This window comes from Pan troglodytes, chromosome 5 (assembly GCF_028858775.2).
Source record: "Pan troglodytes isolate AG18354 chromosome 5, NHGRI_mPanTro3-v2.0_pri, whole genome shotgun sequence".
In the NCBI taxonomy this organism is placed as follows: Eukaryota; Metazoa; Chordata; class Mammalia; order Primates; family Hominidae; genus Pan; species Pan troglodytes.
This window is the reverse complement of record NC_072403.2, coordinates 57,989,708-58,015,514: the sequence shown is the minus strand read 5'-3', so window position 1 is coordinate 58,015,514 and position 25,807 is coordinate 57,989,708. Positions and strand designations below refer to the sequence as shown.

At 42.1% G+C, this 25,807-nt stretch overlaps 2 long non-coding RNA genes and 2 other non-coding genes across 4 annotated transcripts; 1 reads left to right on the top strand and 3 right to left on the bottom strand.

Annotated features, from left to right (window-relative positions):
* Positions 1–8,505: 8,505 nt before the first annotated feature.
* LOC129144259 (uncharacterized) lies at positions 8,506–23,630 on the bottom strand. The gene is made up of 2 exons (XR_008548523.2): positions 22,688–23,630; positions 8,506–10,943 (listed from the first exon to the last, which is right to left on the bottom strand). It is a non-coding gene; the product is annotated as an uncharacterized LOC129144259 (long non-coding RNA).
* On the bottom strand, positions 10,766–10,883 carry MIR133B (microRNA mir-133b). The gene has a single exon (NR_035667.1). It is a non-coding gene; the product is annotated as a microRNA mir-133b (primary transcript).
* Positions 12,341–17,193, top strand: LOC134810307 (uncharacterized). Its single transcript, XR_010158043.1, has 2 exons — positions 12,341–12,440; positions 12,871–17,193. It is a non-coding gene; the product is annotated as an uncharacterized LOC134810307 (long non-coding RNA).
* MIR206 (microRNA mir-206) lies at positions 15,374–15,458 on the bottom strand. The gene has a single exon (NR_035709.1). It is a non-coding gene; the product is annotated as a microRNA mir-206 (primary transcript).
* Positions 23,631–25,807: the final 2,177 nt, after the last annotated feature.

Genomic DNA, 25,807 nt, shown 5'->3' with positions numbered 1-25,807 from the left:
TACATTAAATATACAGGTTAATGGGAAGAATTGTCTGCTATATGATATCAACCATCCAGTCTAAAGAATGCCTCTCCATGTATTCAGATCATTCTCTGTGTCCCTTATTGGGTTTAAACGTTTTCTTTAAAGAGAACTTCTCGATTAAAATACTGCATAGTTTTGGTACAACTCCAAACGGTATCTAATTTTCAAAACGTATTTTGCAGTTGGTTATTGCTGATGTTAAAGAAATGCTATGGCTTTTTTTAATGCCCAATCTTGTATCCATCCACTGTGCTGAATTCTCTTTTTAATTTTTTTATTTTCTAATAGATTATCTGTTGATTCTGTTGGTATTTATTTGTGGGATAATCATACCATCTACAAACAATGATAGTTTTATATCTTCCTTTCCAATGTTTAAACCTCTTTTCTCTTTTTCTCCCCTACCCAATACTGTTTGAGACTTCTAATTCCATGTTTGAAACAGTAGTGGGTGTGTGTGTGTTGGGGGGGATTATTTACGTTGTTCCTGATCTTAAAGAAAATGCATCAAAGTTTCTCTATGAAGTGTTGTTTGCTGCTAATTTCTGGTGTATAACTTTTACCAACTTGAAATATCAACTTAGTTTGTTAAGAGTTGTTTTAAAAGTTATAAATAGTTGATGAAATTTATCAGATGCCTTTTCTGCACCTATTGAAATAATCAGACGATTTTGCTCTTTTAATCTATTGGTGTGGTAGATTACTTTAACAGATTTTAAAAATGAACTATTGTATTTCTTGAGGGAGGAAGTCTTCTTGATCATGATATGTTATTATCTATTACTCTTTGGATTTGATCAGCAAGTATTCTACCCAGGATGATCACATTCATATTCAAAACTTATTAAAAAAAAAAAAAGAATGAGAGAAAAATCTTCTTGTTTGTATAGTTTGTAAATGGTTTCAGAATGAAGATTACTCTAGTCTCCTAAAATGGATTGGGTAGCGTTTTCTCTTTTTCTATTTTCTGGACAATCTTTAAAGTGAGTATTAACTCGGTTTTGGTAGCTTTCACCTGTAGAGGGTTCTTGGTAGTTTTAGATTACCATTTATGTTCATTCAATATTCTTGTTTTATTATTATATTTATAACAAATACATTTATAAGAAAAACATATTAATAAGAAGAATATGGTCCTTGGAAATTTTTATGATCATTTGGCCTGCTGGCTACTAGTGCATTCTCTTGTTTCTTTTCTTGGCCATCCATTGAGGCATTTTTTTGGGGTACATTTAGCACCATTTTGTAATTTTTTTAAAAATAAAAACAACCCTAAGAAGTAGTCCCTTTTTGATAAACCTTTGAAGTAAATAATTTCACTGATGACAACACATGTTTTAGTAGCACTGATATGTTAGTATGAGGTGAATGGTGAGTTTTGTCACTTGGATTCCAGTGAGGGAACTGACCCATGAGACAAAAGCTCAAACTCTGATGGGCCCTGACTCTTTGAAGAAGTGTTTTTCAGCATGTCTCTATCTAACAACCAAATATAGATGATTCAGTAAGCAATATCATAAAGACTGAAATGGTAAGCTACTTAGTTGGTTGAACGTTTTTGTATTTCCTCCTTGCCTTGGCTGCCAGGAAGCTCATGGCTAGGTTTAATGCCTGACGGCAGTGACCATCTTTTCCCAAGTTCTGGGTTCTTCTCTCATGTACTTATTTCAGACCATACTCTGACTCTCTGTTATTAAGAGCTCTAAAATCTTTGAGACTATCTAAATCTCAAGTACCTGATTGTAGCATTTGATTTTGCCAGCTCATCATCTTCAACATGGAGATAAAGACAGCCATCTGCTAGGTTTTTATCAGGATTAAATGAGATTGTGAATGAAATGAGAACCTTAAAGCTGAGAGGCAGATGCAGGGCAGCCTGTTGGGACTCACTCACTTCCTAAATGACTCACTTCTACACAACAGCCTCAGAGGGAGCACAGATTTCTGTTTTAGTTAAATTATAAATGACTACGTCATGGGCTTTTGGAGTCACTGATGAAGAGTCAAAACTGTAATACCAAGTGTCTACAGTCTGCGTTCTTTGGGGGAAGTAGGAGTGGCATAAATGATGACCAACACATGCTGGGTGAGTTCCGTGGAAATAGGGTGCTCTACACAGGCTCCAGCTCATGGTCATGTCAGCTCTCCTGGATGCTCTTGGCTTTTTCTTAGTCTGGTTTTATTTACCTCCCCCTACTCCCACCTAAAGCTGATGCAGAGGGAAGTTTGTTGGCTCAGTTCCTCCACTATTTTAGCAGTTTGAAGCTTGGCAGCTCTGGCTGGAAGGACTCAGCGACATTCTTGCAAATGATTGAAGGACTGGGCTAGGTGGGGTCCCTGGGACTGAGGGAACCAAGGCTCCCTCCTGAGGGTGATGCTCAGAGATTCGGCCCAGTCTGATGATATTGTGACTCGTTATGATGTACACAATGAAGGCAGGACCTCCCAGGGAGACCCAATGAGATGGAGGCAGGGAGGGACAAAGAGAAGTGAGAGAGGAAAATAAGATAACAAAGAGACATACTTGAAACTAGTAACACACAGAGAATTTTTTTAGTGTTTACACTCTCCACTGGGTTTTTGTGTTCTAAATGTTTGCTTCTTGATAATTCTTCAAGCCAATTCCCCTTGGGACTGTTTTGGATTCCTTTTTCTTCATTGAAAAGCATTCTGTGGATTAAATAAAAAGATGCTACTTGCCAACATGCAACTAGTTTTTTGGAAAATATACGGTTCAGGAATGCAGTATTTGCTTTCGGTATTTTTAATAAAACCTTTCTTTTTCCACCATACTCTCCTCCATCCTTCTTTCTCCACTCTTTTTCACCCCCTCTCATACCCTCATGCCCCAGCACACTCAATCCTTGCACATGTATGTGTGGTGATGAATAAAACACATTGATGAGCTTCAGTAGAGAGTGCCGAGAAGTGCCATTTGCCACTTGGAAATGCCGGGAGCCAGAGGAATGTCTGTAATATAAGAAGCTTATTTTTAAAAGGACTCCTTTTCTCTTTCCTTCTCTGGATTTTCTTTCTTTACCCTACACGTGTGTGTGTGTGTGTGTGTGTGTGTGTTTGCGGGCAGGGTGAGTGCTGTCCACTGCCACAGGCAGGGAAGAGAGCTTTTCTCCATTGTAAATGAAAGTGCTTTATTTTTGTGTGTGCCCCTTGCTGCTGTGGGACATTCCAGTTTGGGTAAGTCAAGTAGAACAGTGGGTCACTCGGGCCAACACGTTTTACTGAGTGTCCTTGGTTAGGGAGGTTGAAGCCCAGGAAAAGCTGGTCAACAGGTGGTTGTTTTATTGGGGTGGCATTTTTCCAGTTCTCCAAGGTGCCCACAGTTGCTGGTTCTGGAAGAGGATGTGGAATGACGGGGACTGGGGGAAGTGGGAAGAGGAGACAGAGGCCATGAGGGCTTTCACATATGCGAAACAGCTGAGCCAAGCAGGGTCAAGCAGTTACAAGGGCATTGTTGTGAGCTTAGGCCACTGGGTGGAATCTCTCTGACCAATGGTCCTTCACCACAAAGCCCACAAAGGCAGGAAATGTGCACATTACTTAGAGGATGCCACTGGTCACAACTTGATTGCCCTCTAAGGGCTGTCAAACACCACTGAAACCTGTTCCTCCAGGCACTTCCTGAGTACCTGCGGTTTTGTGTGTGATGACTGAAGGGATATTTTTAAAAGCCATTGTAATGTTGCTACTGGTCTATTTCAATGAGAACTGAAAAAGGAGGCATGGGTCTTTAGCTTTTTTTATAAAAAGCAAGCTCAGGTAATCTGCCCACACTACCTTCACTGCATGCCTCCTCAGCAACCAACCCCAGAGAGGCAGGTAAAAATTTGGGATTGGAGGAAGTCTGGGGATGGAGTGAGATCTGCGGTGCATTGAGGCTCAGAGAGAGGTAATGTGGCCATATATGTAACTTGATAATAAGGAAAAGTTGAAAAGTTAGTGGTTTGTTTTTAAAAAGACATGAAATGCGTGTAAATGTCCAAATCACTGGGGTCCAAACAGCTGTGTCAAAATGGCCACAATAAAATTTTAGATACTCGGGCTAATATGAGCAAAGAGAGGTAAAGAAATTTTAAATAGCAACATTAAAGATACATGAAGTTTTTTATTCTCTCACATAGACTTTTTTTCCCCCTCTCGGAGTTATGAGAAAACAGAAACGATTCTGTCTTTTGGACTAACTGGAAGACAAGCCTGTTGTGATGGTTAATGTGTTAACGTGACTGGCTACAGAGTGCACCGATGTTTGGTCAAGTGTTAATCTGGGTGTTTCTGAGAGGGATGAGATGAATGTTTAAATTGGTGGACTGAGTAATGCAGATTGCCCTCATAATGTGGGTGGGCCTCATCCAGTAAGCTTAAGGCCCAAACAGGTAAAAAATGTTGATGCTCCCCTGAGTAAGAGAAAATTCGTCCTGCTTGACTAACGTTGGGCTGGAATTACATCACTGGATCTCCTGGGTCTTCAGCTTCCTGCAGATTTTGGGACTTGTCAGCTTCCGTAGTCACATGAGCCAATTCCCTGCAATAAATCTGTTTCTGTTTCTCTGTCTCTCCTAGTGTGTGTGTGTGTGTGTGTGTGTATGCACATATATGTGAATATGTATTTATATATTCATATATATTGGTTCTGTTTCTATCTATAAAATAGTTTAAATTTTTTGTGAAGAGACTATTAGGTTGGTGCAAAAGTAATTGTAACTGCAACAACGCAATTACTTTTGCACCAACCTAATACCTGGGTGTGGTCCGGTGAGTCAAGCTGTGGAATGTCAGGAAATTTGGCTGTGAGTACATCGGCTTCTGTATCTTGGAAGTGTGGTTTCATAAGTGTAATTCCTATTTATAATACTTTTTTCTATTAAGAGAACAATAATTCCTGATATTTCGGTTGAAAACTCTAAGTACCTGAGACCCACTTATTGGCCTTCTATGAAGAAAGAACTGAAAATTATTTTGGGGTGGATGAAAATGCAGCTATTCTTAGTTTCCCCAGAGGAAAATTCAAGAGGAAATGGGTTTACACAGCAGTAAGGGGGATTTATGTGGGGCGTAAAGGAGCGTGTTCAGGACAAGGTTCTGTCAAGAATGTGCATGGAGCATGTTTCCTTGGCATAGAGGATGGTCAGAGCAGGGACCACACGGGGTCTTGGATGACATAGTGTCTAAGGTGACCCCACCGACCCTTCTCCCAGCTCTCCCTGTCTGTAGGGATTTAGGGGGACACTGAATGGTGATTTAGTGAATGGTGAGTTAGGGTAAAACTCAGCCTTGTTTTTGAAAGAGCCATTAGGTGAAGGAATGGCCAGATGTACAGCAAGGATGGTGAGATCTGATTCACAGCAGGCTGCCAAACTTCATCTGCCATAGTGACCTGTGTTCTCTCCTTACATATTTTTATTGTTTTAAATTTGGATAGCCCTGACAGTTGGAAATTGGGAGTGGGGCAGGGGATTACTATTTTACATTATAAGCTTTAAAAATTTAAACCTTGTACATGTATAGCTTTGGGAAAAATAAAAAGACATAAAAATAAAAAATCTCTGTGGCTTACTTTTTGTTACAAGTAATACATGCTAGCTGGGAAAAATTTAGAAAATTCAGAGAGGCCGTCCTCCAAAAATCCACTGTCTAGAAATATTTACTCTTGGACCTTTGGTCTAGATTCTTCCATATTTTTCTTAACATATACATACATGTATTTTTCTTAAAAACAGAAATGGATTGTGTTAGTTTCCCTTTGTGAGTTAACAATATGTCTCCAGAGTGTCAAAGGGTATATATTTGATGCTATATGAGTTAGGGCACTTTTGTTTGCAAATGATGTAATTTCAGTGTTAAGTGCCTTAGGTAAAAAGGAATACAGAATATAGGAACTGGGCCTTGGGAACAACCACGTCCAGGACTGAAATACCTCTGGGGCTCTGTATCTGTTCTCTCTTTGGTTTCTTTTTATGTAATTGGTTCATTCTTACCTCTTACTGAGCACTATTGAGAAATACTGGGAATAATTTTGAAGCTTCACATCTTTCTATTTTAACTTTCCAAGGAAACACAGCTTTAATTTTTATAGACCAATAATCCAAACTCCCATGAAAGGGCTCACTAGGATGGCTTAAGTTAGAGAAAGGTGCATGGTTGTAAAGGTTCTCGGGGAAGCATGGTGAATGGAGGGAGGGAGAGGTAATTTTAAGAATAGCCAAGGGGGCTGGGCGTGGTGGCTCACGCCTGTAATCCCAGGACTTTGGGAGGGCAAGGCAGGTGGATCATGAGGTCAAGAGATTGAGACAATCCTGGCCAACATAGTGAAACCCCGTCTCTACTAAAAATACAAAAATTAGCCAGGCGTGGTGGTGGGTGCCTGTAGTCCCAGCTACTTGGGAGGCTGAGGCAGGAGAATCACTTGAACCCGGGAGGCAGAGGTTGCAGTGAACTGAGATTGCACCACTGCACTCCAGCCTGGCAACGGAGCAAGACTCCATCTCAAAAAAAAAAAAAAAAGAATAGCCAAGGGAGGGAGACTGAGCTGTTAACAGAGAAAGAGAAGATTCTGGGCAGAGAAGATAATAGCCTCCTTGATGCCTATGTATTGATAAATGATGCTTTGAAGAGTATAGACCTATATTCACTCCCAGCTATGTATGAGCTGCCTGTTTTCTAACAGCCTTGCCAGCCCTGGGAATTACCATCAGAAAGAAACTCGTTGATGGACTGCACTAATGGGATTTTCTTGTTTGTCTGGATTCCTGCCAGTTAGATAGCCCCGCACTATTTTCCGTCAGCTCCTTCCGGGGAAGAGCTCCTTCAGCATGCCTGTGCTATCACTTTCTTCCTCCTAACACTCACCAGATGTGGGGGTGGGGTCCATTCTGAGGGTGACCAAGAGTCGTCATGTTTGACCGGTGTGACATCATGGGCCGCCACTTACTGGCACAGGACTGATGATGATACAGGAACACACATAAAGGGACACAGCAGCAATCACAAAACCACACACCCCACTGGGTGGCCTAACCTAGATTTCTGCGCCGAAGAGGGGCTGTGGCAGGATGAGCAACCGCAACCCGTGGGCAGCAGTCCCCATTCTCTGATTCCTCTTGATTTCTTACGGAAATGGAGAGTTTGGGCTTGTGGGACCTTTGAACATGGATATCAAGGTCATTCAAACTTACCAGAAAACATGTTTTCTTAAAGGTTCTGTCTTTTTATAGTGGTGAGTGGGAGCAGGAATACATTTGCTCCCCTCCTGGTTTAAGAAAAATCAAACAGAAATGTGAATGGAAGTTGAATTCTCCCGGAGTGAATAAGAGGGGACAGTACGATATTTTGACTTTGGAGGCAGGCTATGACTAGAACTCCTTCCATCCTGTGGCCCTCAAAGATGTGTTCTGCAAAGACCCTTGAGGGCAAGGGGATAGGTAGAAAGTTGGATGACAATGTTCACTCGTGTTCTCCAACCCTTGCCAGAAGTGTGCTAGCTTGCTCCCCTTCCCTCTCCTCCCCTCCTCTCCTTTTCTTTTTCTTTATTTCTTTCTCTCTCCTTTCTTCCTTTCCTTTACCTTCCTTCTCTCCCTCCCTCCCTCTCTCCCTTCTTAACTTCCTTCCTTCCTTCCTTCCCTCCCTCTCTCACTCCTTCCCTTCCTCTCTACCTCCCTCCCTCTTCTTTCCTTCTTTTTTTTTCTTCTGTTTTTGAGACAGGGTCTCACTCTGTCACCCAGGCTGGAGTGCAGTGGTGCCATCGCAGCTCACTGCAGCCTCAATCAAACTCCTGGGCTCAAGCGATCCTCCCACCTCAGCGTCCCCATCCCTGTGCCTGGCTAATTTTTGGTATTTTTTGTAGAGATGGAGTTTTGCTCAGGCTGGTCTTGAACTCCTGAGCTCAAGTGATCCGCCAGCCTTGGCCTCCCAAAGTGCTGGGATTTATAGACAAGAACCCTCATGCCTGGCCTGGCTGGCTTCTTTCTAACAGAGAGAAGACATTATTTAGTCTTAGCCTTATATGTCTTGTCCAGTTTTATCAGGCATTTTAGCCATAAAATCCCAAATATGAAAGTGACCCTTTTTTTACACTCCTTTTACTGATACCTGGCATTGTTATCTAATCTTTACCTACATGACCTCTGCCCTTCCAGATGGAAAAGACCCCTCCTGTTAAGGACAGCTGGTATTTGGCCACATCATGTTTGTTTTCTGTTCTGCCAGGTGACTTCCGGGTGACAGCTCTGCGACTGCGCTTCAAGATCACCCTGCTTCTACTCCCAGAGGCATACACCTAGTTCGCAGGGAAGTTCCATTTCATCACAGACTTGGGAAGCAGAGAGAAGCTTGTTGCCATCCTTCCCCCACACCTTACTACTGCTTTGAACCAGTGTGCTGCATTGAAAGAGATAAGTAGAAATAGTTGAACCAAAAATTACATGATCCCATAGTTTGTGCTTAAAATAAACAAAGAAGCTGATCTTTCAGTGAACAAGTTTTTATTGAACACCAACTTAATTTCAGGAACATTTCAAGTACATTGTCAGAAATAAAGACTCTTAAGAATGTATTATTATGTACCCAATACTGGTTTCAGGCCTTTACATGTATTCTCATGAAACTCTATGAAGTAGATATTATTATCAATATTCCTACTTTACAGATGAGGAAACCCAGGCCTGGAGAGGTCAAGCAACTTGCTCAAGTGGCACAGCTGGAGAGTGGGGAGCTGGGACTTGAGCCCAGGTAGTGTGTCCCCAGCACCTTCAACTAAACTCCATTCTGTGCTGCCCTTTGAAACACCCACTCAATGGCCTTCACACTCCATGTCCTACTCGGGAGGACATGTGATCTCAACAGCACTCACAAATGAAGGCTTTCCAGACAGGATATTGAAGATGGTAAGATCAGTCTCATGTATAAAGCATTTTTAAAAAGTAAAGCATATTATATACTAGTCATATGTACTAGGGTGAATGCATGTATGCTACATGCTAGTAGAATTAATAGTTGGAATATAAAAATACCCTATAGGCTGGGCACAGTGACTCACATTTGTAATCCCAGCACTTTGGGAGGCCAAGGCGGGTGGATCACTTGAGGTCAGGAGTTCAAGACCAGCTTGGCCAACATGGTGAAACCCTGTCTCTACTAAAAATATAAAACTTAGTCGGGTGGTGGTGGTGCGTGCCTGTAATCCCAGCTACTTGGGAGGCTGAGGCAGGAGAATCGCTTGAGCCTGGGAGGCGGAGGTTGCAGTGAGCTGAAATCATGCCACTGCACTCCTATCTGGGCAACAGAGTGAGACCCTGTCTCAAAAAATAAACAAAAACCAAAACAAAACAACAACAACAAAAAACAAAACCCTACAGTGAGCAATGAGCCTTTATGTATTTTTCGAGTTCTTCTCCTATTTTTTTTTTTAATTTGGCTCTTTCCTTCTACATACAAGTGCCTGTGGACACAGCATTGTCCTCATGCTGTCACCATTTACAGCAGTAAAACAACAGCTACTATTTCTTAAGGGCTTATATTTGGCTCTTTATTAACACTGTCTGTTTTAAACCTTACGGTAACTGAGGTTGGTATCATTGTCCCCATTTTACAGATGAGTAAACTAAGGCTTGTGCAATGTTAACTGAGCTGCAGAGAGGATATATCACAGCTAATAAATTAGAGGGGCAGCATTCAACCCCAGGTCTTCCTGAATGCAAAAATTTGTGCAAGTAAGCTCTGTGTTCTCCTCTGAGGTCACTGTGGTGGGCTCTAGGCACTTATGCTACCCCATTTGTGTCAGAATACAGCATGTGAACACACATGTCTATAGAATTTAAAACCCAAATATTTACTTATTACTATCTCAGTTCCAGACACACACCATAAAAGATACAAATCTTAAAAGATAAACTGGAAGGACAGGTCAGAATTCTCCCTTAGTAAAAGGTAGCAATTATGAGAACTTAGCTCATTACAGCCTCCATCTCCTGGACTTAAGTGATCTTCCTGCCTCAGCCTCCCAAGTAGCTAGGACTATAGGTGTGCACTACCACATTCAGCTAATTAAAACAAAAAAAATTTTTTTTTGGTAGAAACAGCATCTTGCTATGTTGACCAGGCTGATCTGGAACTTCTGGCCTCAAGCAATCCCCTGTCTTAGCCACCCCAAATGCTGAGATTTTAGGCATAAGCCACTGTGCCTGGTGTGACAGGTACTATTATCCCTATTCTACAGATCAAGGAACTGAGAAATGATTGCTTAGTGAATAGATATCTTGGGCTGAATAGATCAATAGAGACTTGATGATACATAATGTGCTAGGCATATTTGGTGGGATAGGTAAGAATTATGCCTTGGAACTAGCCATGCTATAACTTGCAATTCAATTGGATCACGCCATATATACATGTCTAATTTCTTTCCATAGACTGTTAGCCCCTAGTGAGCAGGAGCCCTGTCTTCTATGTCTCATGCTCTTCCCCTGGCTGGCTTAGGGTTGGCACAAACTCCATCCTCAAACTCTTTCTTGACTGTGTGTCTGTCAAAAGCATGTAAGTGGCTGTAGCTGTGAGTGCAAAGGCACAGAACAGTGTGTGTTGAGCATTAAAATCTTGCTCACTTTTGACTCCAGGACTCCTCTTCTCTTCCTTCCTGGGAGCATAAGAGTATGGTGAAAAAACCAGAATTGTTTTCTCAAGGAAAGTTTTAGTAGGTAATTTCAGTTGCAGTTGAATCTCTTCTGTTTCTCCAAGGACTGGGCATTGCCAGCCCTGCTGTAGCTGGTTGAAGGGGACCAAACCTCTCAGGAAGACGGACTTGGTTCCGTTTGACCAGCCAGAGCAGGGGGCATCTTTCTTCTGAGGTGACTGCAGCCTCTAGTGTGCAGGTTCCTTGGTGTGTCTCAAGCATCAGTTGTCTAAGCCTGTAATGCAAAAAAGAAGCAGCATTAGCATCTGTCAAATGCCAGGAGCTTGCCTTGTCCAGAATGTCCTCTCACATGATTTGTACATACATCTCATACAATTTGTACATACAAATCATACATAATTTGTATTTCACATTGCATGACTTCAATTTATTTTTTCTTTAATCTTTAATCTTTTTTCAAATAGAAACATCATGAAGATCAAATATGATATAGAATTATAGAATATGAAAAATGACAGTATGCCATAATGCTTCCTCTTCCCATTTTCTGAAAGATATGTAACATTTTGGCATATATTCTTTGAATGCTTAACATTTTAATTTCTTTAAATTATGTTTTTAATTCAAGTATGATATATTTATAAAAGAATATTTATAATATATAAGTGATGGTACATAATGGTAAAACCAATACCCATGAACAACGATCTACTTTTTTTTGTTGTTACTTTTTTGAGATGGAGTCTCACTCTGTCACCCAGGCTGGAGTGCAGTGCCGCTATCTCAGCTCACTGCAACCTCTGCCTCCTGTTTCAAGTGATTCTCCTGCCTCAACCTCCTGAGTAGCTGGAATTACAGACACCTGCCACCATGCCCGGCTATTTTTGTATTTTGAGTAGAAATGGGGTTTTGCCATGTTGGCCAGGCTGGTCTCAAACCCCTGACCTCAGGTGATCCACCCATCTCAGCCTCTCAAAGTGCTGGGATTTTAGCCGTGAGCCATCACGCCTGGCCCAACGATCTACCTTTTAAAAAGAACTATTTTTTACTGTTTTATACTATTGCTTTCTTTGTACTGAATGCTTTTTCCAATTTATTTCTTTATGTTTCCCCCCGGAGGTAACAATCACACTGAATTTATTTTTTCTTATGATTTTGATATTTTTCTTTATAGTTTTTACCATTTATGCATATATTTCTAAACAATATATATGCATATTTTAGTATATAATGGCATCATATCATAGGTATTGTTTTGTGACTTGATATTTCATTTAAAATGATATTTGCAAGATTCATCCATATTGATGTGGTAGCAGCAGTTTATTAATTTTCATTGCTTTATGGTTTTCTACTGTGTGAATATACTATAATTTATTTATTCTCCCAGCCATAGACATTGAGGTTGTTTGGTTTAACAAGGGGATAGCATTGACTAAACTGTTTCTCAAAGGAGGTAGAGAAATCTTTGATTCTTGCAGATTTTAAAGGAGAACTCTGGATTTGTATGTTGGCCTTGTAAAAGAATGGCAACACTTACCAGCTCGAAACATCTGGAAGTAGGACCCAGAAATTAGTGCTATAACCTGCCCTTTGGGTGATTCCAATGCAGCTCAAGTTTGAGAACCACTGAACTAATAGGAGTACCCACTGGTTTCTCTCTGTTTCTAGGGAGGTGTGAGCTGTGGGAGAGAGCTGACTAAGAAGAAGAAACTCCCCAGAAAGGTGGCCTGCCAGTCTTCACGATGTATGGGAGCAGGTGGGAAAAGAGGTAGGCAGAAAGGATAGTTTGAATGATGCTAGAAAATTGTACTTCTCCCTTGGGGCTAGGCATTGCAGCCCTTTTATTTTCTCTTCCTGATGAAGACAAGTAAAACTAAGTGGAATGCATGTGGCCTTGGAGTCACACTTATCTGGGTTCAAATCCTACCAATGCTTTCCTGGCTCTTTTGCTTCTAGGAAGTTACAGAACATCTTTTAACCTGAGTTTCTACATCTGCACAGCAGGAGAAGGTTGTATCTACTCTGCCTGCTTGTTGCGAGGCTTAATGACAAGGAAGGAAAGGTGCACTGTGTCCCTAGTGGGCACCATGGACAGTGTCAGGGGTGTGGGAAAGTCCTAGAGACAATCCTGACTGCTTTGGAGGCCAAGAATTTCACTCTCAACTCCAGCCTGTCCTTTACATGTTTCCCTTCCTCAGCTGCAAGTGTTTGCATTTCATCATTGAAATTGTTGAAACTGCTGATCAGGAAACACAGAATGAGTTTAACCAGCGATGCCAACTTCTGCAAGATGGACTCCAGCTTGGGAGCTCTGTATGGAATAAATAAGATATCCCAGACATCAAAGCACTCAATAAGGCACTGTAGAAATGGCAACAAGGTAAAAGCCCACAATGATGGTGGTGGTGAGAAAGCAGGGCACCACAGAACGTGGCTTGGTTCTAGAGTGGTCTGTGCAGGGTTACATTGAAGCTTCTGTCTTGGCTTGTCCTCTCCTCCTTGGTGTGCATCCTCCTGGCCCTGTAGTCCTGGCATCTTACCTTCTGCCTCCTCCTGCCAGTGACATAGCTGTCTTGAAGCTGCTGCCTGCCAGCTCTTCCTCTGGCTAACCTCTGCTCCTTCTCTAGCTCCTCCTGGGGAGCAAGGAAGCAGGCAGTTTTGGGGGCAGAGGGCAGCCCAATGGTCTGAAATCAGGACTGAAAAGCACATGTGTCCAGCTTGCCAGCCAGAATGACAAACCTCTTTTTGTGCAGTTTCTTCTGTTCTGGACACTTTCTCCCACCGTCTCTCTCTTCTCTTTTTTACTCACGTGCTGCCCCACCCCCAGCAGCACAGCCACCCATACAACATACCCCCAGTTTCTGAGCAGAGGACATGAAATTAATCTCCAGGGTAGGAAAAGGAAGTGTATCATTAGAACAGGTATGATTTAGGAAAGGGAAAACGTCATTGGAAAGAAGCACAACCTTGAGCTATCTGCCTATTTTACAGACATGAAGACCAAAGTTTTTAGAATGAAGGACAGTAATTTTCATTGCAAAATATAATGTGCCATAATATGCTGATGTCAGAGACTTCATTTATTCAAAGCACCACTATCAAAAAAACCAGGTTTCTCAACCTTAGCATGTTGACATTTTGGGCTGAATATTTCTTTGCTGCGTGTTGGAGGGTTGGGGTGGCCGTTCTGTGCATCGTAGGATGTTCAGCAGCATCCCTGGTCCCCAACCCCTAGATGCCAGGAACCCCCGAGTTGTGACAATCGAGAATGTCTCTAGACATTGCCAAATGCCCCTGGGGAATGACATCATCTCCAGTTGAAGGACCACTAATCTAAAGTGAGAAGTTTCTGTGCTCAGTTCTGTAGCTGTCCCATCTCTAGTAATTTATCATGTTCTTCCAAGTTCCTTCCACCCCCCCAAAAATACAGGTTTTATGCCCTTAAAGGCCATTAGATAACTGTCTGGTTTCTGGAAGAGGTAAGAGGCTTGTGTCGCAGGTGTTACTGAGCCCAGTTGGGGCAGAGGGGAGCCTTGGCCCAGTGCTCTGGGTGCTGTCGCCTCCTTGGGCAGGGGGCCCCTCATCACCAGCTGCTGTGCACTCCTCTGCCATCTCCTATGCAAACATGGTGCATCCTCCCTTCTTCCCTCCCTTTCCTCCTCTCCCATGTCCTTGTTCTGCTGCTGCTCAGTTTCATTTGACAGTCCTGTCTTGTGCATCTTGGCACACTTTGGTCAAATCTTCTCGGGTTTTCTTTTGTGGTTTTGTTTAAGAACTCAAGGTGTAAATGCAGTGTGGTTCCAGCTGTAATTTCTCACACGCACTCACCCTAAAAACAAGGAGTCAGAGCTGTGGGATGCAAGAGCCATCCTGGAATAGGGGTTTAAGTGAGGGAAGGAGGCCCCTTCATCTTCCTCCCTTGTTCTGAAACTCTTCATGGGGTGATGGCATGAGCCTTGGGTGACTGCAGCCTCCCCTCCTGCTCAAGGCTTCCCTCTGTAGATTCAGCACTTTCTTGGTGTGGGTTCAAGCCCTTTGGAGTCCGAGCTGGGAACACAGGGGTTTAGGAAACAGAGGAGAAAGGAACTTGCCTGTTAGTTGAGTTAATTGCTATTTTAGCATCTCAAGGCGTTTCCTCAAACAGCCTTGCAGAGTCCATTTGTGACAGGGTTGTGGTGTGAAGTGGAAAGGACAGCAGAGCAGAGTCAGGGGACTGTGACCCTGGATGAACTACTTATTATGGTTTCCTGAACCTCACTCACAGCACCTGCCTCAGTACAATGCAAGCCCTGAGAAATGCTTGCAATACACATGGCTTGAAAGAGATTATGATTCAGTTTGGTTCATAGAAACCTTTCATTTCAGAAGTAGTATGACCAGAGGAAGAAGCTAGGAGGGTGAGGGCTGATTCTGTGAAAAACCTTTGGGGGAAAGGCCTTTCCTCACCAGGCCGGCCAGAGGAGCCAGGTCTGGGAGGCTGGCCGCAGCGGGGACTGTGGGACAGCAGTCAGTGTGCCTGAAACCTTGGGCTGAGCGAGGACGCCTCAAGAAGGGGAGATAGGGGTGTTCAGGAAGAGCCCAGATGGGATTCAGAGGCTCTTGCTTCCTTGGTGAGGGAGACATTTGCTGGCACAAAGCCCTGATGAGGAAGAAGGTCACTAAGCCTGTGCTCCGGGTGGTACCCTGGGGCCAGCGAGGAGGCACTTGCCGAAACCACACACTTCCTTACATTCCATAGCAAAGTAATCCATATGGGGATATAAAGAAGCATGTGGCCTCGGGAAGCAGTGTCATCCAGAAGCAGCCCGCATCTCAGAAGTAGGCCACTTGTAGCATCTTTCCTCCTTGCCCAGGCAGGAAACGCTTAGCGAGAAGATCACTGGGATCTCAACTCATCCTAAATCCCCCCCGACCAAATCATCCTGAAATAAATCTGTTGTGAGGAATGGCAGTGCTGCTTGGGACCAAATCCTTCCTACTGTTTGTTCACAGGTAAACAGCACCACGTTTCCCTGGCTTATTCTTGTGCAGCTACAGTCTATCGAGTCCTTTGTTATTACTACTAATTAATTCACTGCTGCTGTTTTTGTGCATTTTGAATGTGATTCTTTTTTAATGTTTGGGATCCAGTGAAGGGAAAATTAAAAAGAAGAGAGAATCCAACAGAGAAATTTTCCACATTCACGCAGAGAGCCACTCATGCTTAGAAACACACCGGCCCTCCTGTACTTCCTACTGTACGTCTATCTGTTTTGGGTGCTTGTTGATGGGCAGCAGCTGCCCATCCAGCATTCCAAGCACCATTGTTCACTGTGGGAAGGATCCTTTTGTCGAGCTTCTGCTCCCCCTAGCCCATCACCTGCCCCACAATCTGTGAGGCCTGAGCCTCAGAAGGATGAGGGACATTGGCAGCTGTTGAGCCACTCAGGGTCTGGACGGCCACCCTGGCTGGAGGGAGATGGGATTTTGAACTTTGTGGTATCTGATTCTCTGCCAGAAAATGGGGAAACATATGCCAAAGGAAGAGTTGGCCCCCAAAAAAGGTTTGAGGCTCACAGCACTGGCTGGGGTGGTTAAAAACATTTAATCACAGTAATAAAAAATAAGAGGTAACTTTTTATAAGTATGCTTTCTATAACAGAATCATTACAGTGTTTTGCGTATGTGAGCTCCTTGACTCCTACCTACTCTATGAAATGTAGCCATTTTATCTGATTTTACAGATGAGGAAAATGAGGATCGTAGAAATGTATTAATTATCATATTTATAAATGGTAATTCTTTTAAAAAAACTAATCAGATTGGAGGCACAGTTTTGGATCAACCCATGGAGAGAGGCTTAGAAGGTAAAAAAAATGTTGAGAAGGAAGAAAAGGAAACACTATAGGTTTTTGATTTGGTGTACCTTTATCCTTTCTGTAACTCTGCGCTTGGGGTGTTGTTGATGGAGGTGGCTTAGAAAGCATACTGTTTCTTAGGAAAATAGGAAAATGTCTCTGGCATCCCAGTCAAAATCTTTCGGGCTGCCCTTGGGAATCATCCAATGGCTCATCCAATTCCATCCAGTGGCTATGTAAGCTTCTGCTCTGAAAACACTGTTTTCTCCCATAGTCAAGTATGAACTTCATAGAAGTGAGAGTGTGGGGCTACCCTTCCTTCTCTAAGTTTGGGGGCAGTGGGCAACCAAAAACACACTATCAGGGGCTGATGTCAGGGAGGCAGCTTGGTCAAAGGAGGAAGGAGGTGTGTCTGTGCCTCTAAGAAAATAAAAATGTCTCATTTCTTTCATAGAACCAGGGAACTTAAGAGCTGAATAAATGTCCATTTTAACTAGTTACATCTGTCAGATGGAGATCCTCCAAAGTGTTTGGCATTTGAGTTGTGAGGAGTGAGGGTTTGCACCGATGAGAGGAACCATCGAGTTTTATGTTCAAAGAACTAGAAAGAGCCAGCTTTAAGAGACTTGCTATTCATGAGCCAGGCTGAGCTTCATACATTTATGTAGGAATACAAAAGAAAAAGATTTCCAGGGAAAAGATTTGAGATAGCCAAGACAGTGTAAACTATCCCATTAGACTGTCCCCAACATTTGGGTGTGAATTGTTTTGTCTTTGCCAAGCCCAACCTTGTAGGGTGAAAAGATTACTTAAAACTTCACTGCAAAATCTGCAGGAGAAAAACAAATTGTTAATAACCAATTACTTGACAATTAATGAGTCCAGGTAACTAAATTCTTATCACTTTAGAATGAATAGAGAATTTTGAAAGTCGAGAGAGAGTTTGAAATGGGAATATCTATGATGAAAGCCTTGTTTAAACCTTCTTCCCATTTTCCTGGACATCTAGCTTAAGACACAAGAAAGAAAAGTCATGGAACAGGTTAGAAAATGGAGAGAAAGGTAGACTGGAAAAACAAACTATGACAAAACCAACATATTTCTGACAAGACAAAAATAGTAGGTAAAAAAATCTGGGATGGAGAACATAAAGACACGTTTCTCTGTGCTTTGCATAGGGCAAAGGGCATCTATATGACAATTGGATGTGGGTTTTTTTTCCAGATTATTTATCTAGTTTCCTATCTACCCAAATCTTTTGACTTTAGTAGGCACTGTTAATGGAAAGAATTAGGAGATGTGGTGTGTCACTTGGCCAATTGTGTGCTGGGTGATATTGGCCAAATTACCAGCTTTCTGTCTTCATTCCTATACCAAATCCCATGCTACTTATCTGTAAATAGCAGTTGTGTAACCCCAGCTGCCCACCAAAGAATGGGTTGAAGATTAATGAGATAACACATGTGAATATCTTGAGTTTCTTAGGAGAATGGGCCAATGGCAATATAAAATGTCACTCAACAGGTTATTGAAAACAAGATTTACTCCACACCCCAGCCCTGCCTCATGATCAGACAACTGCTCAAAACCCTTAAGTTACTAACATGTCCTTTCCCTTGTCCTGAGAAGCAAGTACCGTTTAAAAGTGTTCCAGACTTAAGTAACAGTAAAAAAGTAGCCTCAAAAGCATAAACAGCAATCACAGTTCTTTTTCAGTTTCTTTTGCTTAGCAGGACAGTATTTGAACATAAATGACTCAACACATTAAAGAGGTAGAAGGATGCTTATTTCTCATTAATGGTCCTTAGAAAGCCTATTGGATTTGGGTAAAATCAAGGACAGGTTGAGACCGAGAGAAGTCTGAGTAAGACAAATGTTGTGATCTTCAAGGTTATTGGCTATGAGGGGTGCAGGGAGAAACAGCATGGCTTGGACATCTGTGACTTGAGCAAGCTATTTAACCTCTTTCAGCCTCAGTTTCCTCATCTGTAAAGTGAGACTAACAGTGCTTCCTCAACGGGAGGAATTAGATTTATGTAGTGTGCCATGAGCATAATATTTGAAGTTTAATAAATAATCTCTATTACTATTATTAACATTATCTATTAATAATATACAATCAACATAATATTGATCTTATTAATAATTATATGTATTATACTATTAATTAATGTATAATTGATATATTAATTAGTATTAATCTGGCAATGGAATCTACTTACTACATCGAAATCCTTATATTTGATCTACTTTAAAGGGTTTCATTAACATGACAATTGTTTTTATGTAAGGGGTTATTCAAAGATACTTGAGAAAGCAAAAATATTATCAAAAATATTCGTCCTACAATTTTAGTAGATTTGTTAAAAAAAGGTATTAATCAGTATCATTTCTGACAAGAATCATTACAGGTTCCGAATGTCTGGGATGCCAGTCTCATTTTTAGGAGTTTTATGAAAGGATATATGTGATGAGATGCTCAGACTGTCCCCTTACTGACCACAGGGGATTTTCCCTCTGATAATAGATCTGATCTTAGTTTGTTTGCTGGATGAGGATAGAAAACCAGGATTCTCTGCAGAACAATCACCTGTAGGTGACTCTCTGAATTTCTAATATAGGCATCTTAGCTCTCCCTATTCCTTCTCTGCCCCTGGTGAAGCTTGGAAGTTTTAAACAACTGATACTAGCTTGCTAAAATGTAATCAGAATTGCATGCTTTTATGGGAATTAGAGCCCTACTAGTGTCTGCAGAAGGCGTGGCCTGCACTGATGCACCCACTTCAAAGTCTGGGGACTTGTGACCTTAAACACTGGTATCTCTTCCTGGTGTTCTTGGTGGCTGTCCGTGAAACAGAAGTGATTCTGCTGCTCACTAAGTGAAAGCCAAATTATTTGGGGCTTACCATCATCTGGCTGAGGAGGTTGGAAATAAAGTAGAGGTCCCTCCTTTTAAGGCAAGCATGGGGTAGTAAGTCGGGATAAGACCTTATTTTTTCTGGGGCTCAGCCAGAATGTCTTGCTATTTTTAGAGAGCTGGCTAGTTCTGAATGCTGATTTAATCTTAGACAGGAGTCCCATTTAACTTCCCAGGGGCAGCCAAGAGCAATGCCAGCTCCAAGAGCCCACCTTCTCTTCCTGCTGGCATTCTGCCACCTTCCCCAGAAAAGGTGAGTATCAGTGGCATTTCACCATCACTGTTGTCCTTGCCCTGCTTCTCATCCAGGAGAATTGGAGCTGGAACTTCAGGGGAGGGGAGGTAAGGGGAGGAGAGGGAGCCAACATTATACTAAGCCGTTTGTTTAGAGGATTCATGCTTACAACAATCTTGTGAAAGGCATTTGATGAAACTGTCGCAAGCAGGCTAAGTAATTTGGAGACAGAGTGGCTAAGAAACTTGCCAAAATCATTCAGCAAGTAAATGGCAGACTTATGACTTGATGTTACTCTCTAAGCCAAAGCTCACATTTGTTCTAATATGCTGTATTTCCAAACCTTGCCTGATTCTTGGTGTCTCTGAAGCGCTTATTAATATCCCCGTTCCCTGGTAGGGGAGCACTCCACTCCAGAGCCATGGGATCAGAATCTCCAAGGTAATAGCTGGGGATCCACTTTTAAAGCAATCACTCCTAGGTGGCTTCTATGCTCAGCAAATTTAGGAAATAACAGCTCTAGGACAGTTGCTTTCATGCTTGAAGAAACATTAGAATCCCAAGTTTCTATGCAGATTCTTCTGACTTGATCTGACAGACACTGAGATAAGTGATCTGGGTCAGGGCCCAGGAACCTGCATTTTTGCACATCATCGTCCTCCCCTCCCCCACCATTTTATTCTGTTACAAGTGGCCAGAAGACTTTGAAAAACATTGATCTAAAAATAAACAAGAAACAGGGATATGGATTCTATAGTAATAAAATCATTAATCCTGGAAAGGACTCACTTCACAGCAGTCCAAAGAAAATTACTTAGTTTGGATTAAAGGATGAATTTCTGCAAACATGGTGATAAATGGTTAGATCCAGAAACAGGGTGATCCCTCTGTACAATATGAGTAGTCAATATCTTAGTGACAGGAATGCTAGAGGTGACCACTAATATCTAACCTTCCCAATATTCCCTAGGCTCAGTTTCCACCAGGAATATTCCTTTTCCTTTGCCCAACTTCACTAGTTAAAATTCTTTGCTTTAAGGCTTAGTTCAAAAACCACTTTCTTCCCAAAGTTCAAAGCCACTTTCTTCCCAAAGTTTTCTCTCAATTCTCTTCCTCTTCTTAGTTCCTATGTCTGTAATTGGGCATAAATCACATGTTATTTAGCAGTCTAATTCCTCGTGTACCTGTAATGCGTCTACATCTCTTCTCCTAGAGGGCCAGCACTCTAACTGCTTCATGTTTGATTTCTCAGCCATCTGCCAAAGGCCTTTTGCACAGTAAGGGTCAAGCGGATAAAGCCACCACCACTACCACCACCCTTACACAGCACAGTGTGCAGGTCCTTTTTTAAGCATTGTAACACGTATATTAGAAATATTTCTATTTTACAGGTGGAGGGAACAAGGAATTGAGAGGTTGTTTTTTGGTGGACGGGTCTCTTTTACAAATTCTAGCTCTGTAGATGATCAGCACGTAAGGAGATCTGAATACTGAGGATTCTGGGAAGAGGTCCTTAAAAACTCTTAACCTTTTGATTAATTTAGTGCATCAGAATCACGTGAATGGCTTGCTGAAACACAGGTTGCTGGGTCTCACCCCCAGAGTTTCTAATTCAGGAAGCCGGGGTAGGAACTGAGAATGTTCATTTCTAGCACGTTCCCAGATGATGCTGATGCTGCTGGTCTGGGGCCCACACTCTGAGAACCACTGCTCTAGGTCAATGTTTCTGACACTCCACACTTTGAGGGCAAAAAATTGGCCCTTATATTCTGAGCTTCCTAAAAGCAAAGAGATGAGGGAGAGGAATAGAAACCACACGGAAGTTAGGAAGGTGTGAGCCCTTTCCAAGGGCATGGTTGTAGATGCTTTCACTGATGAGGGTGCGGACAGGCAGTCAGCACTCAAAAGAGAGGGAAACACTGCTGGAAGTCACTTAGTGCTTTTGGCTTAAGCAGTTGCTTGCCACCAGCAATGATTTCATTGGTTTCCAAATTTTACCAACAAGTTTTCTGTGTGTTTTGGTGAAGAATGTGTATAAAATGAGATGAGTATTTTTCTTGAGAAGATAGCCCAGCAGAGAGTCCACTGACTCACTTGACTTTATATCACATTTGCAGAGGGATCATAAAGATAATATAATACAATTTAATAATACAGAATAATGATGAAGCTTTTTATTACAGCTCCCAAAACTGTTACTTTTAAAAAAAAATTTGTACCTGCACCTATTAAATTGAGTGAGGATTAAGAATTGCTCAAGGTCCAGGGACCAAGTCAGGAGCATGGGGTTCTCGTCCTAGTTTTCCAAATAAATACATTGCTCAGGGACTTAATTTCTTAGTGGAATAGTTAAATTGTCTTAGTGGGGACATCTATGGGGTCATCCAAAAACCCATCCTCATGCAGCAATTGAATATTTGTGATAAATTAAATATTAAAAATAAATTCCTTTGAGTTGCTTGAGAGCAAAATTCAATAGATATTCAAAATACTTTGCCAAGGCATTCAAAGGGCAAGCCACAAGTCCAAGGTCACATGCTGTCAGGTTCTCATCCATCTCTCCTAACACGGGTAGCTCTTCTTTAGGTAACTGACCAGCCCTTTCGGGGATTACTTTGAAATCTCTCCCCTCATTGTCCCTCTGTCTTCCAGGCCCACCCTCCTCCCCCTCTGCCTTTGCTTCAGTCTCCAGCACCCAGAAGCAAGTCCACTGTCAGTACTGGCGAACAAGTCATTCCCATGCACTCAGCCTGGGGGTTGGGGGCTTTTCTCTTATTCATTTCCCCATGCCTGGCTCTGCCTGTCGGATCTGGACTCCAGCTGTCCTCCCCCGCCTGTCTGAGATGCAGAACTTGGAGCTTCACCTGCTTCTACAGACGCTGCCTTGCTGGCTTCAGATGACAGAAGCAGATCGCCTGCAGGGCTTCCCAAAAATTCACCAAGAAAGAAAGACAGATGGGCAAGGCAGGAACGGCCAGAGGACGATTAGAGGAGAAAGCAGCGCGCGGGGAAAGCTCAGCACATACCTGGGGAAAAGTTGCAGGCGGGTCCCTCCTCCTCGCTGGGCTTTCTTCCCCAGCAGGCTTCGGCCCCCACTGAGGTGTTTAGGATGTGGGTAGTTATTTACTTATTTATTTATTTTCCAGAGCTGGCAGTGTTGGCTCGCATTTCTATGCCTTCCTGTCAGAATTCTCTCAAGGAAGCGGCAGCTGGTGAGCTCAGAAATGTCAGTCAGAATCTTGGCCTAGTTTGGGGCCTTGAAGATTCTTACAGAAAGTTAAAAAGGTTTCTGGGCCAGTGTCTCCTTTGGGTTTTCCCTCTTTTGCTTCTCACCTTTTCCATCTTCTATTTTTTCTTTTTTTTCATTTTACCCCAGTAGCTAGCTACTTAAATTGCCTGCTTCTGTCTTTCCGATGGTCCCCTCTTGGGTACGGCTGTGGCTCTTCTTTTGGCTCAGCCTAACAGCCTGGTGATTTTCTAAGCATTCAGATCGGTACTTAGACACTCATTGCTTATTTTGTCTTCTTACTTATTCCCTTTTCCCCTTTCCTCCCTCTCCTTTCACTCTTATCTTTGTAATTGCTATCCTTCTAATCACACACAGAGAAATCATCTTCATCTGTCCTTTATGTGCATTTCCTATCCTCACTGAATAGGCTGTCATTCCCCAATTTGTGCCCTGTCCACCCATTTCTCCTTCATTCTTTAGTTCCGTCACTTGTTCTCGCTTTACCTTGGACTTGGGTCCTGTCCAGATGTGACCTAGCTACAGATATGATCTCTCCTCTCCTCTCCTCTCCTCTCCTCTCCTCTCCTCTCCTCCCCTCTCCTCTCCTCTCCTCTCCTCTCCTCCCCTCTCCTCTCTGTTCCTCGGGCAGTTTCACTCCCTGCCTCCTCTTATCTCTGCTCTCCGAAGGGGAGCCTCCTCCTTTTGTACTCTCCAGTCCTCTGCCCACCCCCAGCACACTCTCCCACCTGTTTGTGTCTTTTAAGGGACTTGGTCCTGTCCATGCCTTCTGTCCACCTCAATCACCCCAGTGACGGGCCTCTGAAAGCTGTTAAATTACACCTCTTCAGCTGTCCCATTGCAAGGAGAAACGATCTCTGCTAAATCCTTTTTCAGATAGGCAAATCTATATTAATGCCTCTGTTGATGGAATATACTGAAATGATGCATGTGTTATTTTAAAGAGTAAGAACATTAATTTTTTCAAATGAATGAATCCCTGTCTCTTGATACTGGGTTTCTTTTAGGTTGTATCACTATGTATGACCTCAGATACAGCTCTTTAAGCTTGTTAATAAGTTATTTGGGCCATTTTTCAAGTGGGATGTAGTTATAGTGGAGTTATGGGAAACATGGGTGGTGTGGGGCTTGACTGGATGCTCGATAACATGTGTCTAGTGACTGCCTGTCAGGTCACAGTGCACCATATTAAGCACTAGAAATAAGTTGTTTATGTTCCCTGCTCTTGAGAGACTTACAGGCTCTTTTGGGGATAGGACTTGAATCTGGGGGAAATACATGCACAGATATATACACATATATAAAATATAATAATTACAGACTGATAGAATGGCAAATAAGCACTCTCGGTATTCAGAAGCAGAGATTAACAAGTGGTGGGCCAGGTAGTAAACGCTTCATGGAGGAGGCGGGTTTCAGCTAGGTCCTGAATGATAGGGAGAGCTTATATACATGGAGAGGGAGGGAAGGGCTTTCTCAGATGTGGGAACAGCTTGAGCAAAGACATAGAGGCAGGAATGTGCAGAGTGTGTTCAGGAAATACTGATTAACCTGTGGCTGGATCCAATGCTTTGTGAAGGGGTCAGCCTGGGAAAGGCCTCGGGCACAAAGAGCCCTTCTGGGAAACTATACTCATGGTAGGAGATGGCAATGTTTTAAAGAGTTCCTTTAGACCACACAGTTACAGATAGCTATATTTGAAAAGAGTAGTGCTATTCTGTTTTGATATGGTTTCTATAAATGCATATGAATTTGGATGATTTGATAATTATTATCTGAATAATCATGGTCTGAAATTTGTTGCTATTGAATATTCAGAGAGAAATAGACATTTCTCTCCAATCCTTAGAATATTAAGTCTTTTTATTATTATTATTTTTTCTGGCATTTGTTACTGAAGGTCTGCTGTTATAAATGTAGAAAATTGCTAGCCCCACTCATTCAGTCTATCACCAGTTCTGTCTCCCTCACACAGTTGGCCCTAAAGTCTACTCAGCATCACTTTTTCCACTTACTGAAAGCTTGATTCCACCTTGGCTGGATTATGCATTTGTTATGGGTCTAGATACACTTTAACATGTCTTTTTCCTGTTTCATTTTTTTTGTTTTACAATTTCTTTTTATGTAAGTCTAGAATTCACAGCACTGTAAACTTCTGGAGGTCAAGTTTATACTTATTTTGATTTCTTCTCTTGTTTGCAGCACAATATAAGGACACAGTGGCCTCCCAATGAATGGTTGCTAAAGTCAAATTGGATCAAAAGGTTCACTAAAACACTAAAACTGTCCAAGAGAATACAAAATACAAACCCAACGGCCACATTACTAAACATCTTCTGAATACTGTGACAAGCCTTTAGTTCTTCTGAGATTTTTCTAGGGTCAAAAGAGGGAACTGATGTTAATTTAATAATTCATCTATATATAGGATTATACTTTAGGTTTTCAAGTCACAAATCCTTATGAGTCTCATGCACTATTTTGGTTAGGTAAGCCAAAGGTATTGATAGTCAAATTTGGAAGATGAAGAATGAGCAGACTTGCTGAGGGCCACATGGAAAAAGATGAGATCATCTATTGAAAAATATAGGATCAAATTCAAGGCTTAGGATTCCTAATTAAATCTTTTTTTCACCTCAGCACCTTTTAGGTCAGAAATTTTGACTTCCTGATAAAGAACTACTTTCGTTTTCTCTAAATTCTTATGTAAATCGGGTTGGTTTTAAAATGATGCAACTTGATGAGTGAAGTATTAGAAGTGAACATGAGGAGTGGGGACTGTTCCTGAGATCTTTTCCAGTGAGATGATCTTTCCTGTGGAAATCTCCAGAAGCGAGGAAAAAGGTTAAATTAGAGCTGGTCCTGAGCAAGAAGTATTCTTCAGGAAAATCTTACTTGG